Source organism: Anticarsia gemmatalis, chromosome W, assembly GCF_050436995.1.
Source record: "Anticarsia gemmatalis isolate Benzon Research Colony breed Stoneville strain chromosome W, ilAntGemm2 primary, whole genome shotgun sequence".
Taxonomy (NCBI): Eukaryota; Metazoa; Arthropoda; class Insecta; order Lepidoptera; family Erebidae; genus Anticarsia; species Anticarsia gemmatalis.
Genome location: NC_134775.1, coordinates 3,480,616 through 3,497,186, shown reverse-complemented (window position 1 = coordinate 3,497,186; position 16,571 = coordinate 3,480,616).

The following is a 16,571-nucleotide window of genomic DNA, read 5'->3' as shown; positions in this document are numbered from 1 at the left end:
TGGCGTTGAGAGATTCCCTCGGCCAGCTCTTTCCCTATGTTGACGAAAAATCTGTTTACTAAGTCCAAAGAAGCCTGTTCGGTGTGTGCAAGATGCAACAATTCTTTAGGTGGCCGTGTTTTGGACTTAGTTCCTGTTATACATTTTATTGCTTTCCACGTAGCTTTAGGATTGTTTTTAGCTTTAGTTAGTTCAGCTTTGTCATGTGCATTTTTGAGTTTACGTAAAAGATTGTTGCAGAAATTGCGATATTTTCTAGGTATATGTGAGTTTGAGTATCGTATTATTTGGGTCCAATTTTTGTCGAAAGTGCATTTTGTCACGATTTTGGATGCATTTTATCAATCCTTTGGTCATCCATGGCTTTAAAATTCTTAATCTTTTAGGGACATAGATTGACTGCGTGTGTTTTGTGATAACGTTCTGTATAGTGGTAATTAGCTGGTTTGTGGCTTCGTCTGGATCGGTTTCATTTGTGATTTGACTAAAATCAGTGTCATCTATATCAATTTTGATGGCAGGGTAGTTAAGGCGCATGAGTGGCTTGCTGGGTTTTGGCTTTGTAGGATGGAGTGTTAGGCTAAGTAGTATCGGCAAATGGTCCGTGATGTGTGTGTCTAGGATCAGAACTTGAGCCGGAGCCGTAACTTTTAATAGTACGTGATCCAAACAATTGTCAATTCTGGTCGGTAGGAAGTGAGCCGGCCAGAGCCCCAAAGTAGCGGTATTTGGTGTCTTTGTTATTAGGTTTAATATCGATGTTCACATCTCCAATTAAGACAATATTTGAAAAGGCACTAAGAGAGTGAATTAATGTATCTAGACTGTTATAAAAGTTTTTAAGATCTTTGTGGGATGGGGAACGGTAAACGCCTATAATTGCAGTATTTCCAATAGTAGTAACTAATATATTAGCATTTAAAAATTGAGGTTCATACACTGAGCTATTCACGGAGTTTTTTATATATATTACGACCCCATCATTCTGGAGATGGTTGTTTTCAGTCGCGTGCGCAGAATAGCCAGGAAGGTCAGGAATTTTTACAGTATTTTTAAGCCAACATTCAGACAGAATAATGACATCAAAATATATATTTGTCGTGTGCACCATTGCCAAAAACTGGAGAAAGTTTTTATTAATGCTTCTTATATTTAGGTGTATAATTTTTAGTTTATCATAGGGGTGAGATATAATACTCGAACACCTAAGAGGGGAGCATGTTTCAAGGGGCGAAGACATCGCATCTTCATCAACCTCGTTCGATATTAAATTAAATGGCATCATTTTAAAGAATTGTTTAGAACACATATCGCGACATGAAAGAAACATATTTGGAGCGGCTGGGACCAGAGAGTCAAATCATTGAAATCGAAATGGTTACATGATTTGAGAAATGACAATATATTTTTTACCAGGTATGTTGCTATTACAATTTGATGACTGTAGTGTATTTGATTTATAGACAGTAACTCGATTATAATGAACAAGATAATTATTATATGAAAAATATATAAGAAAATAAGGCATGCACAAAAATATCTAATAAGGTAGATATTGTTTTCACCTAGAGACATCATTGCTTTTTTACTAAAAAAGCCAAGCATTCACCAGTCTTAATATGGATGGGCTTTGAATCTTTTTCTAAGCGCATAAAAATCCGTCCGTTCGAGTGCCAACAGGAGTAATTATGAGCTTTAGCTACCATCCGTGCATCAAACAAAAGCTTTTTAAGGGTTGGTGTGAGATGTTCATCAGCATAAATCGCTCTCTTCTCACCCGGCATTCCAATCGTTTTAGTATTTAGCTTTTCACTTATTGGACGGTCTTTATTGAAACCTCGTACGGTGGTTAGAAAGTTGTTCCTGGTGGAGACTGAGGCAAACTCGGCAACAATAGGTCTAGTGATTCCCGGTTTCCCAGGAAGACGGTATATATCTCGGAGGTCCGAGGCCTCTATGTTTAGTTTCATAGCCTGCCCAATGTCGGAGAGAACGGCCACTAAATCGCTAGACTTTTCTTGATCTTTGGGAGGTACATTTCTGAGCTCAATTGTAGCGGAACGGGTCACTAAACGCATGTCCTGAAGCTGGTTTTCAAGTTTCGTGATCCTGTTTAGATTTTCTGCCCTTTCTTTTTCGAGGTCGTATATTTTGTTTTGCAATTCTTCGTAACTATGGTTTATGAACTCCATCCCCTTTTCAATTTCAGAGTTCGATTTTTGAATTTGTTGGCATTGTAGTTTAAGGGCCGACACATCTCTCACAAGTAAGGAATCCTGTTCGGCTTTCCAGGTCGTCAGACGTTGGTCTTGGTCCTGCTTCCAGCTGATTAAAACCCATCCTTGATTATGCCGATGTCAGCTATCCCGATCTAACCGAGGACCAACTTAATAAGCTTGAGCGCCTTCAAAATTTCTTTATCAGGTTCATATTTGGATTACGCAAATATGATCACGTCTCAGAGTATCGAAACAAGCTCAAGTGGTTACCAATACGTTCACGCCGGAATGCTCACATTCTCTACCTTCTGTACAATATCTTGTTCAATCCCTCGACTCCCTTCTATCTCAAACAACGTTTTGTTTTCCTACATGACACGCATTCAAGGTTTTTACGATCATCGGAGAATTTAAGACTTAAGATGCCTGTGCATTCCACTAAATTCTTAGACAAATCATTTACAGTGCAAGCTGTGCGGTTGTGGAATGCGCTGCCGCTATCCATTAGACGAGTACAGAGCTTGCCAATATTTAAAAATCGGGTGAAGGAACACTACTTAACACTGCAAGACACTTTTTCTTGAATACCTCTCAACTTTCACTACTCTACGTTCTTTACTTTCCCATGACTGTCTTAATAAACTCCTCTTGCTATCTCTGTATGAATATAATTATATATTATATATTTACTTATTTATATATATTTTATATATTATATTTATTATATATTTGCTTATTTATATATATTTTATATATTATATTTATTATATATGTGCCTTTGTATTTATAGATGATGTCTATTTTGTATATACAATTTTAATTTATTCTTTATTTTATATAACTTATATAATTAGATTAATGTGACATGTACGCAGTACTACCTCTTTTTATCTCAACTTCTCTTTCCATCCTATGGTTGCCTGTAAGAGATTGCCTTGTGCGATAAGGCCGCCGATTGTGCATTGATATTGTATCTAGTCTTAGTTTATACTGCTTTTATTTATTTTTATATTTTCCTGGTACATTGTGTACAATAAAGAGAATTTATTATTATTATTATTATTATTATTAAAAGTTCTTTCAGTTCATCCTTAAGCCTGTCAACGCCATCTGTAGATTTGTTGCTCTGAGGGGAATCATCAAGTCTCTGACGTTTGTCACGGAGTGTAACGTTATAGCTAGGAGCATTTGTATCCTTTACTTGTAATAAGTCTGAATCTGATATAGATTTCTCACGCGTAACCGTATTTGGTGTAGACGGCGGAGTGCATTGTTTTCTAGGCATCGTTGCGAGGTTGTAGGTAAGAATATATAATAAAATGCACGGGAATTTAAATGAGATCTTGATTATTAACTGTAGGCGTGTAATAAACGGACTTGCGTAGCAGATGTGAAGAGTTCATATAACGCCGAAACGCCGCGGCGGCGCCGAACACAAATGTGAGGATATTTATATTCGAACTCGATGTAGCCGATGCTCCCGTAGCCGATGGTCCGGCGTAGCAACTCACTGAGATGACGTCGACCGCACGTAGCGCATAGCAGCAGCAGGTAAAGAGAGAGGGGCTGCGCGATGACGTCGAGCGGCTCGGCTACGCGAGGACAGCCGCGGGCGGTGGGGTATTTCGTAGTGTAGCAAGTAACTGGTTTAGCGTGGTGGGGACGCGCACGGTTGCAATGTCACAGTCACCGAGTTCAAACCCCGAACCGCCGTATATGGAGTTTTTGTGATGCGTTGTTAATTAACAGCGATTTGTCTCACTCTAAGGTCGCCCACCAGGCGTGGTTTGTCCATTTAAACACTGCACGAGTAAAAGAGAATTGCTAATTTGTCTTATTAGCCAATGACAGATTTTTAATTTACAAATATAGTAGAAACACCTGTATCGTACACAGTTAACACGTTACGCGTCCGCTCTCGCTCGCGGTAGCGGAGGAATCATTGAATGTTTCTTGATTTCGATCGCATCACGAACAATCCTCGAGTAGAAATGTCGTTCAGGTCGTCGTCAGGTTGGAAAAATCAAAATATGAGGGTGGATGGACATTCGTCCGCCTCATATACACGAAGTCCTGTCATCGCTGCTCTATCTGTATATCCATACATCTTGTCATACAGGATTATAGGAATAATATACTTAAGTAATAATCTTACTCTACAGAACCAACAACCTCTATCTAACTTCTTTAAAAAATAAACACATTTCTCTACAGATAGTAAAAAGCAGAACACGACAAGATTCCACTACTAACGTTACTAGTTCAACTGAAATAATTAAATTAGTAACATAACAGGATTAACGACTGATCCTAATTTTTGTCACCGGCAGTACACTCGCGGCCGAGGTGTCGTATCTACAGTATCTACGACATTTATCTGATGTATTGCGATAGATAACTCAGTTCATTAGTAATGTCGTTATAACCGTTTCGTTTTATGATTCCCTGGTACTGATTTTCTATTAGAGTTCGCGAGGCTAGGTTAATGTCTAGGATTTTTGTGGATGTAAGGTTTCTTAGCCAATTTTTATTAGATTAGAGGAGAATTTAGATATACAATTTGACAGAGTTTTAGTTATAACATGAGTATGTCTGATATTATAGTGATTCTGGATTGTGGTTCAGGATAAAATTGTCACTTAGTAAACTCTAGAACACTTTTCTCGACCTGAGAAATCAATTGAATCTTGTTTCCTGCTGCACACTACACTACTATATCTTAGTTTTTGGAAAAAGACCGAATCCCTTCTAACATTGTCAATGTAAAAGTACCTTTCTCTGTCAGTCTTATCTTCATGCTTATGATGAAATTTTGTGTAAAAATAGTCTCACTTTCAAACTGTCCTAGAAGTATCCCAAAAATCCCATGGAAACGGGAACTATGCGGGAACTGGGAAATAAGCCATAAAATGTAACTAATCCACGCAAACGGAGTCGTGGGCAAAAGCTATTAGAGCATAATTTCATAAAATCGATTGCAGCAATATATTAAACAGAAAATTTTACTTAACTTTCACATACTTGAACCAAAATAGTTGTATTTTATTATTAATATTAAGTGGATTATTTCAGATATTTTCAGGTATTTTCAGTTAGCGTAAAATGTTGAGCTGAAAATGTTCGGGCTTGTTCTGATAATGATCCGAATACGTGCCTCGAATTACATTTAATAACGTGTAGCTTGCTCTAATGTATTGTTATGTATTCTATTAATATATTGTTATTATATTTTGCTTTTTAATGTAAAAAGTTATTTTATTTTTATAGAAACAAAATTGACAAAGGAACGATATCTTGTGAACCAATAGTGATAATTAAGATGTGATTCTTAGGAGCCTGGACTGTAGACGACAGCTGACTGCCATCGGCAGCTGCAAACTGCCGTTTTGCGTCACAAGGATAAATGACTCGAAATACAGTTGCAGTCAAAATCAAAATCAAATCATTTATTCATTTAGGTCAAATATTGACACTTATGATAATCGTTACAATTACTGAATCTACCACTAGCTCGGAAAGGGGCTCGCCAAAAGTTTTACAATGTGGTTGATACAATAATTGATCATGCGAGGCGCTGCCAACAATCAGCGATATAGACTTAACGTTGTAGTTGTCGTCAAATTCGGTTACTTCGCGGTAAAATGATGACACTTAGCACATGTCTGTATGCCGCTGCTGTTTGCAGTTTGCAGTCGAACGTTAACCTTCTGTTTGAGACGTATTGAAAATATGTTTTTGTGGATAAAATTGCGGACAAAAGCAAAAAAGAATATAATTTTGACATTCTTAAAAATACATTTTGTATTAAATTATCCCATGTATACTCAAAATGTGTACTAATACATAACAGTGCGTTAAGGGTCATCTAGATAACAGCGGCAAAGGCATTTGACATACAGCCTGTTTCCTTACCGTAGCACCTCTGACCCGGAGCTTATCATAGAGGTCATGGTTCTTCGTAGAGCCTCGTAGCGCAGTAGCTTGGCGTAGCAAGTTGAAGGCTCTACGGGGATAGTAAGTTTATGATTGTTTCTAGACTGATTTTGATTGGTCAATGTCCTTTGGAACATAATATGAGCATTAAATAGCTATTTATTCCTTATAAGCGAAATATATATCCTAATTTTATTATTTTGAAACCTTTTTAAGCACAAACTACGCCATCAGATTATTCAACTTTATGCTTAGACAACTCAAAAATCTAAAAACTTATTTAAAACAAGAAATTATTACCTAAACTCATATATATATACGAATATTGCCTTACTACGATTTTCGTAAAAATAATCATAATTACAACTAAAATCACGACATAATATCCAATATCCACAAAACATTGTAAAATATTAGGCGTGTCGCAAATGAGGTGGCGGTCGGAGCGCTCCCTCATCGTTTCATTACTCGCCGCAGTCCGCAGCCGGTCTAATTAACTTATGTAAGATTGAGAGAGCCACCGATGTAAGATTCAAGGTTTTCAGTAAAAATAAGAAAAGAGAGAATCTTTCGAAATGTAAGGCTTAAACTTCGTTTGGGTTCTGTTAATTTTATTTCAGTTGAAACTGTTGGGATGTTGTGTCTCCGCTAATTATGTTAAGTTTTAACTTGCTAGTATTTATTTTAGTGAAGTTTGCTATGCTACTAGTTTATTACTGAAAAATAAGTCAGCTGTTGTGCAATATATACAAAGTAATTGTTCTTCTTTCTTCTATATAAAAATGAATCGATGGATCTTTTATTAAGCGCTAAATTCAAGAATGGCGCAAACAAAAGACTTTCCGTCTTTGTAAAATTGAATTTAAGACACAGGGAAGGTTTTTACGGAAAATTAAACAAAAAAAAGCAATTTAATCGTGACTAAAGAACTAAAGTTCCTTTTACTGATGTTTGTATTTCATATCAATGATCGCTGTCATAACTCAACTTTTTGATAATTAACAGATATCAAAAACAATTATAACTCATGACTGTATCAACTAAAACTTAATAAAAAATACCAGAAAAACTAAAACAAAAAATAGAAATCTATTCAATCCGTCTACTTTTACTACTCTCTATGTCAATTCTACTGTAAATTAGCAACAACGAACCACTGCTCATTTAAATAAACGCTAGTTTTATTTAAACTCCCTGTAAACAATTCAGTGCAAGACTAAGTAAAGCTTAACTTAACAAATTAGCTGCACTGACGCTCAAAATACTATAGTCCGACACTTTGTACAGAACCTTGGCATGTACTATTTCTTTTTTTTTTGTTTACTTTAAACTTCTTATACAAATGTGTATAAAGGCGGACTTAATATCAAAGGCATTTTCAACTAGTCTACCTTGAAGTGATGCATATTGCAAGAAGCAGGTGTTTAAAAAAACGAAGAAAATTACGTTAAGAAAAATATAGGTTATAATGAGTAATTATGAGTGCATACATCCATATAAAAAATATTTAAATATTGAACTACTCACACACGGTCATTTGATTCCTAACTAAGCATACATATATGATATCACTGGATACACTTTACATTCTTAATTTTGTGTGCTCTCTACTTAGCTATTGGACTATAGAGTTTAACTTGATATAAATAACTTGGAAACTTTGCCTCGGTGACGATTAAATCTTCTTTACGATAAGAAAACTATGAGACTGTTATTTGCAAGGATAAATAGAGTTTTGTATTACTACTACTATTAATGAAATTCAAAGATTTTCAAAAGTTACAACCGGGACCCAAAATTATACGTACCTTCCGAAACACGGTGGATCTCGGTATGTATAATATGATCACCTATCCACAAAACAACCTCGGCAAGTTGCTTAACCTTAACCTAACCACGAGCTTCTCTAAAGTAGTTTTGTTTTACATTCTTGTTAAATAAAATAAATAAACTGAATACAAAATTAAAGAAGTCGAGCGTATGCCAAAAAAATAAACGCAATAAGGACTCGATAGTTTTGTATCACAAGTTGCGAAGTTTGTTAGTAAATGGAAATAGAGAGATTGTTCAGTGTGACGGCCTCGTGGAGAACGAGACGAACCTGTAGTATTATGTATGTATATATGTAAGTTTATGTAAGTCGCCGCAACCCATCTACATATAATAAAAAAAGAATCTCTAAATTGCAATACGCAAATCTCGAGAGCAGCTGAACCTATTTAGAAATTTCTATTTTTATAATTATTTCTTGAAGTACGAAGATGGAGAGAAGAAATAGATTTAAAAAAATCCAAAAAAATAATAGAATCGACTGTTAGGCGGTATGAAGTTTGCCGGGTCATAAATATGAATGTGGTAGGTAATAGAATTAAGTGAGTTATTTCGTTCTTAGGTGAATCCACTCTTTAAGTGAATCCACAACAACAAAAAAGATACCATCTTATGTACAGCATCACTACCCAAAACACATCAAAGACAAAGTAGCTGAAAGACGTACCCTTCGCAAAATATGGCACAGCACTCGCTATCCAACTGACAAGGCAGCATTCAACAAGGCTTCCGAGGAACTGAAATACTTAATAAAAAAGATGAAAGAAGATAACTTACAAGCTTTCTTAAGGGAGTTGAAGCCCAGCCCAGACACTAATTACTAATTATGGAAAGCCACAAGGAAAATTAAAAGACCGAAAACGCATAATACCACCAATCGAAACTGTTGCTGGAAACTGGGCCAGATCGGACACTGAGAAAGCTACAGTATTCGCAGAACATCTTCGAACTGTATTTGAACCATTCCCAAGTCTAAACTTAGAACATGACGATGAAGTAAACAACTATTTAAATAGTGCTATGCAGATGTGCTTTCCATTGAAAAGTACGAGCCCTAAAGAAATAACTAGCGAAATTAGGAACCTAAAAGAAGGGAAATCACCGGAATACGATGCAATCGACGCAACTATGCTGAAACACCTTCCTAAAAAGGGAATACTATTTATAGTTATTATCATCAACGCGTGTCTGCGACTAGAATTTTTTCCCTGCCAATGGAAGATAGCTCAAGTAGTGATGATACCAAAACCGGGAAAACCACCACAGGAAGCAAGTTCATACAAGCCAATTAGCCTTCTGCCGGTTATAGGAAAAATCTTGGAGAGAATAATCCTGAATCGTATGAGACAGCATCTACAGGATATACTCCCCAGTCATCAATTTGGTCTTCGCGCAAAACACGGAACTATAGAGCAAATTCATCGCTTCGTAGATGTCATAGGTAGAACACTCGAGAACAAACAATACTGCTCAGCTGTTTTCCTCGATATAGGACAAGCTTTTGACAAGGTCTGGCATGATGGGTTAAAGTACAAACTGAAAAAGATGTTGCCGCATAGCTTCTTTGGAATCATCAGTTCATATCTGAGGTTAAACACAATGGAGGTACTTCGCAAATGCAGGAAATTAAATCTGGAGTACCGCAAGGGAGCATACTTGGACCAGTATTATATCTTATCTTCACCGCGGACCTACCAACTACCAATGACATTGTTACAGCAACATATGCAGATGATACTGCAATAATGTCCCAACTAGCACACAAGCGCTATAACAAGCTGCACAATGGCCGGTTAAAGGATTTTTATAACGCCTTAGGCTCCTTTAGTAAGAAGTATAGTGATTCTATAAGCGGCTACAGATCTCTTGTAGCGTCAAATAGGCCCATACTGTCCAGCTTATAGCTCGACATTGGATCTACAGTGGTTGTAAATAGTAATTATAATAGTACGTAGTATAGTAGTTATACAGGAGCGCTAAAATAAGATAAAGGTGGTATAATCGCGCTACAAGAGCTTTTTCGAAGTCTCGTGGCGCTAAAACAGAGGTGGTTAGCGCCACGAGCGTTCGAAAAAGCTTTTGTAGCGCGATTATACCACCTTTATCTTATTTTAGCGCTACTGTGTAACGGTTATAAATGCTAACGCTCTAAATTAGTAATGTGGTCGGTTTATTGTGGTGTAAACTAAATATATTGTATTAAAATGAATCATCAGTGAAAAATGAGGAGACATTTTATTTTTACGGATGGGATTATTAAAATAACAAGTAGTCTATCGCTTTTATTTCTTTGTGTACGTGATATGAAAGTGCGAGTTCCAGTTTGCTGTCAATATATATGTATATTATCGTCAATATTTTCATGCGCCCTCAAAATATTCAGTTTTAAATGCAAAAATTATATAGATATGTGGATTTGGAAATTGTATTTTGAACATAAATAAGACTTTGAGGGTTACAGATAGTTTAATTAGGGTTATAGGTAATAAAAAATGATTTTAATTAGGTTAACGTTACCAAGCTATAGATTTATTTGATCTTCAAAAGATCGTAATAACCTCAAAAAATATGTTTACCAAATGCTGTAATGGCGTCTCGATCAAGCAGCTCTCAGAGTTGGTTACATCTGCTCTAGCGGCTTAAGCTGTACAAAGGCTCTAGTGTTTGCTGTTGTAGACCTCAAGGTTCTGCAGTTGTGGCATAAGAGTGCTTCAATATAATTGCTTTGGTCGCACACCAGCATTTTACTCGTACTTTTAGGGGTTAGTCGTTGAATATTTAAATAGTTTGAAAGTCAATTTATAGTATGATTCTTTAAAAACAGTTGACAGACTGAACCACCACTGCATCTATGTAAATATTATTATGATAATAATTTTAAGCTTTAGTATAAAGGTATATTACTCGGTTATAGCGCTTTAGGTGCTTTAACATAATTCTGTAATCCCCATGGCTGTAAAAATGTTTCGAATGATACCTTATACATCTATTTGCCGTACAGAAGCCATATAAATACTGATATAACGTTTAAGGCGCTATTAAAGACCTACGCAACTCTTTTATAAATGAGTAATACACTAGCCCTAAAAAAATCTGTTATAGAACCTAAGGCGCTATAAACGCAACGCATAACTCCGTTTAAACTCCTTTATCTCCTAAAGTCCCCTTATACAGTTAACGGTGTTATAGAAGATTCCATTAACTCAATTATACTTCCCTAGGCTGTCTAGCGATGCAATTACATGCTCATATATCACTATAAGTCATTAGTTTCCTACTAAACGGCTACTGTCCCGCCTAGCTGTTAAAGGGTTTTTTAAATAGCTAGTATACAACTTATAGAAAATTGTACAGCATTTGAACGACTCTTATGCAACTATCAGGCTGTATAACGACTGTATAAGCAGCTTGTGTGCTAGTTGGGGTCTGTCCATGACGACCCCGTTACAGCTTCTGACAACCTACAGGCACATCTTACAGTCATTGAGCAATGGTTTGATAAATGGCGAGTTAAAGCAAACCAAAGCAAATCAGGTCACGTTACATTCAGCCCCAGGAGACAAACATGCCCACCTGTAACTCTTTATAATAAAAATATACCTCAGTCAGATGATGCGAAATACCTTGGCATGCATCTGGATCGTAGACTGATATGGCAAAAGCACATCTGGTCCAAGCGAAAACATTTGGACATGCGGCTAAGGAACATGTACTGGCTGATTGGACGGAAATCCCAGCTCTCGACAACAAGTAAAATGTCCATATATAAAACCATATTGAAACCAATTTAGACATATGGAATACAACTCTGGGGAACTGCCAGCAATAGTAATATCGAAATCCTTGAAAGGTTTCAAAATAAAACTATTAGAACTATGCTCAACATTCAACATCGTCGCTAGTCGGCCGCGACAAGCAGCGGGTCCGCCGCGCGATCGCGACGAGCGCGCAGCGAGCGCGCTGTCAAATGCAGCGTCATTTATTTTCAATGTTGCCTCTTGTTTCGAGAAGCTTTTTAAACAAGGAAAACGCGGGGATACCGTTACGACTTGCGACGATACGCGGCGGAATTATCGCTCGTTCGTGGAGATTGTCCGACGATACAAGGGCGGACTCGTCGCGATTCTCTCGCCCGTGGAGACAGCGCCTACATCGTCACTAGCCGGCCGCGACTAGCAGTGGGTCCGCCACGCGATCGCGACGAGCGCGCAGCGGGCGCGCTGTCAAATGCAGCGTCATTTCAGCGTTGCCTCTTGTTTCGAGAAGCTTTTTAAACAAGGAAACGCGGGGATATCGTTACGAGTCGCCGCGGAATCTCTGCGATTCCGTTACGACTCGCGACGGTACGCGGCGGAATTATCGCTCGTTCGTGGAGAATGTCCGACGATATAAGGGCGGACTCGTCGCGATTCTCTCGCCGGTGAAGACAGCGCCTTGTTTAAAAAACCGCATTTGACAGCGCGCCCGCTGCGCGCTCGTCGCGATCGCGCGGCGTACCCGTTGCTTGTCGCGGCGGGCTAGCGACGATGTTGTGACGTTTCGCGCCCTCGTTGCCACTCGTCGCATCGCGGCGATAATATCGCCGTGTGGAGACGGTTCCATAGAGAGTGTATAGAAATACGTGGCACGACGATAGTATCGCCGCGATTCTTTCGCTCGTGGAGACAGCGCCTAGGAACCTTGTCAAAGTCCCTATTGCAATGAGGACACTTTCGATTTTATTTCCTAAATCAATGTCTAGTGTCTAGTGGGAAAAGGTTCCAACAGACGCGATTCGATCGCTGAAATTGAAAATGCTGATTAGTAAAGCCTTCTGACGAGTTCGTTAGCGGCAATCAATATGAAACTTGGTGTTAAAATGTGGTTCTTTTTTAGGTCTATTCAATAAACGGTGTATAGTAGAATAGTTTTATGAATTTTGTTCTGATTTAAATAATCCTTAATGAAAAGTGCATATCATAATCACGATAAATGTGCATATTACGATTTTACGGAACAGTATAATATATCTATACTAATATTATAAAGCTGACGAGTTTGTTTGTTTGTTTGTTTGATTGATTGATTATTTGATTGATTGATTGTTTGATTGTATGAATGAATGAATGAATGAAAAACTCTTTATTGTACATAAAGGAAACACGAACAAACTTAAAATAAACTTAAAATAAAAGTACAATTGGCGGCCTTATCGCACAGTGGCAATCTCTTCCAGGCAACCATTGGATGGAGAGATATAAAAGCAGTTGAATGAAGGAGGGCAGTACAATTGAGTGTAGATAGTGAATATATAAATATTGACATATACGTATATAAAAGAGTAATATAAACATACATATATATAAATGATACACAAATAATATATTTAAAATACATACTTAATAAATACATAAAATAAATAATTAATTTTGTAGCGAAAGGTAGTGTTCCTTAACTTGTTTTTTAAAAATGGGTAAGGATTGAGCACGTCGTATTGACACTGGTAGTGCATTCCACAATCGTACAGCTTCAACAGAAAACGATCTATCAACAAACTTTGTGGAATGCACTGGCATCTTCAATCGTAAATTTTCTGATGATCGCAGGAGTCTTGAATGCGTGTCATGCAAGAAATCGAAACGTTCTTTAAGGTATGGGGGCGCTAAGGGATTAAACAATATATTGTACAAAAGAGATGATTGTATGATTGTTTGATTGTTTGATCGTTTGATCGTCTGATCGTCTGATCGTCTGATCGTCTGATCGTCTGATCGTGTGATCGTTTGATCGTTTGATCGTTTGATCGTTTGATCGTTTGATCGTTTGATCGTTTGATCGTTTGATCGTTTGATCGTTTGATCGTTTGATCGTTTGATCGATTGATCGTTTGATCGTTTGATCGTTTGATCGTTTGATCGTTTGATCGTTTGATCGTTTGATCGTTTGATCGTTTGATCGTTTGATCGTTTGATCGTTTGATCGTTTGATCGTTTGATCGATTGATCGTTTGATCGTTTGATCGTTTGATCGTTTGATCGTTTGATCGTTTGATCGTTTGATCGTTTGATCGTTTGATCGTTTGATCGTTTGATCGTTTGATCGTTTGATCGTTTGATCGTTTGATCGTTTGATCGTTTGATCGTTTGATCGTTTGATCGTTTGATCGTTTGATCGTTTGATCGTTTGATCGTTTGATCGTTTGATCGTTTGATCGTTTGATCGTTTGATCGTTTGATCGTTTGATCGTTTGATCGTTTGATCGTTTGATCGTTTGATCGTTTGATCGTTTGATCGTTTGATCGTTTGATCGTTTGATCGTTTGATCGTTTGATCGTTTGATCGTTTGATCGTTTGATCGTTTGATCGTTTGATCGTTTGATCGTTTGATCGTTTGATCGTTTGATCGTTTGATCGTTTGATCGTTTGATCGTTTGATCGTTTGATCGTTTGATCGTTTGATCGTTTGATCGTTTGATCGTTTGATCGTTTGATCGTTTGATCGTTTGATCGTTTGATCGTTTGATCGTTTGATCGTTTGATCGTTTGATCGTTTGATCGTTTGATCGTTTGATCGTTTGATCGTTTGATCGTTTGATCGTTTGATCGTTTGATCGTTTGATCGTTTGATCGTTTGATCGTTTGATCGTTTGATTGTTTGATTGTGTGAACGCGCTAATCTCAGGAACTACTGGTCCGGATTTGAAAATTTCTTTCAGTGTTAGATAGTCCAGTTATCGAGGAAGGCTATAGGCAATATTTCATCACGCTACGACCAATAGGAGCGGAGTAGCAACGAAAAATGTTACAAAAACGGGGAAATTTTAGATACATTCTCTCTTATGTGACGCAAGCGAAGTTGCGCAGGTCAGCTAGTCTATGCTAAAATGTCATGTGTCCTCCGTAAAAAGTACTCTCTGCTCCGAAAGCAAAGTTTTCAGGAACGAGGATCTCGTCTATATTACTTGTTCAACTTTTATTATTCATTGCATTAAGACACAAAAAAAGCAGCTAAGATTCATAACAATATAAAAGTATACCAATCTCCGGACTACTATTGAGTTTTCCAACAGGAATTATAGCGACTGAAAAATATTTTGTCTTGCCAGTGGAGCTATCACATATCTCAGTTGACAACTATTTGAAAGCCACTATGCTGTACATTGTCTTTTCCATTAGATTATAGTTATTTTTAACACGTTACGTCAAAGCAGCAATGTACTGAATAGTAACCATAAATTTTACGTACACTAGTTGTCAACTGAGATACAAGCCCTACTGGTATAAAACGTCGTTCATAGACAGTTGTCGTTTATCTTTGGGTTAAGCGTTGGCGTGGTTATTCTATAGATGGGTGATCGCATAGTGGTACTTGAACTGAACGTCTCCGTCTTTGGAAGGCACGTAAAAAGTCGGTCTCGGTTGTTGTCAAGTAAGATAACAGTCGTTAAGCCGTGTCAAAGGCCTTTCGGGCGGCTTAAACACCTTCGACATTAGGTTGACCACTAAGTATACGATAGATACATAAATAGAGATAAATTAGATAGTCGCATTTAGTATCTAATATAAAGACTTTGCTGATAAATATATCCATAAAATTTGAAAAAACCGCAGTCTTAATGAGCAATCTCAATAAAGTACAGTACAAGCCTACAAAATAAGTTTTCAGCCTGAAATATTCTGCTCTAACAAAAACTTGCGCCTCGATGCGCCATCACAATGTATTGATAAAACTTTGTTATATATGTTACTGTAAAAGCCCGAACTGTGGTAACTTCTAAGATTTTCCGTTAAAACCTAAGATTTACCAACTCTCAATGGTAAAAGTCCGAATAATTCTTTTATTTCGAACTTTTACCTCTTTTCACTTGATGATGTCGAGATGTCGCCGGAGCCCCGCTTCGAGGGGCTCCTCCTTCTGGGTGGTTTAAAATAAAATAACCACGAAGGCTAAGGTGGGAGCTTCGCTTCGCTCGCTCCCACCTCAGCCTTCTAACCTAACCTACCCATGTCGCTTTGCCCAAAACTCCTCTTTATAACTATGTTACGGTGTATAATTATACCGTAACATAGGTATGGAGAAGGAGTTTTTTATATAGGTACCGTAAGACCGTAACATAGTTTTTAAACTCCGGCTTGTTCGTACTTTTACCATTGAGAGTTGGTAAATCTTAGGTTTTACCAGAAAATCTTAGGATTTACCACGGTTTGGGCTTTTACAGTAATATATACATCATATTAATTGGCAGACATTTTGAATTTATTTATTCGCCATTGGTTTGTACGGTTCGTTAAGAAACAGAAAAATTTTGGTTTACATAGAACTGCATTGATTTAGGAGAGAAACGGTGATTATTGATTTATTTGTTTTAAGGAAAAAAGTCAACTCTCGGCCTGAGACTTTTATGAACAAACCAACTAACCCAAAATTGTTTGCACATCTAATAATCGTGTCGGAATCAAACCCACGACAGTTGTAAAAAGACGTATTGGTATAGGCGTGTACAGTTTATACAGTAACCGTTACGCAATGACCATTGTCTCACCAGGCGATTGATAGAGGTACTTCATTTTCTTGTCACGTTACAATATGGGGTCGGTACAACATATTTT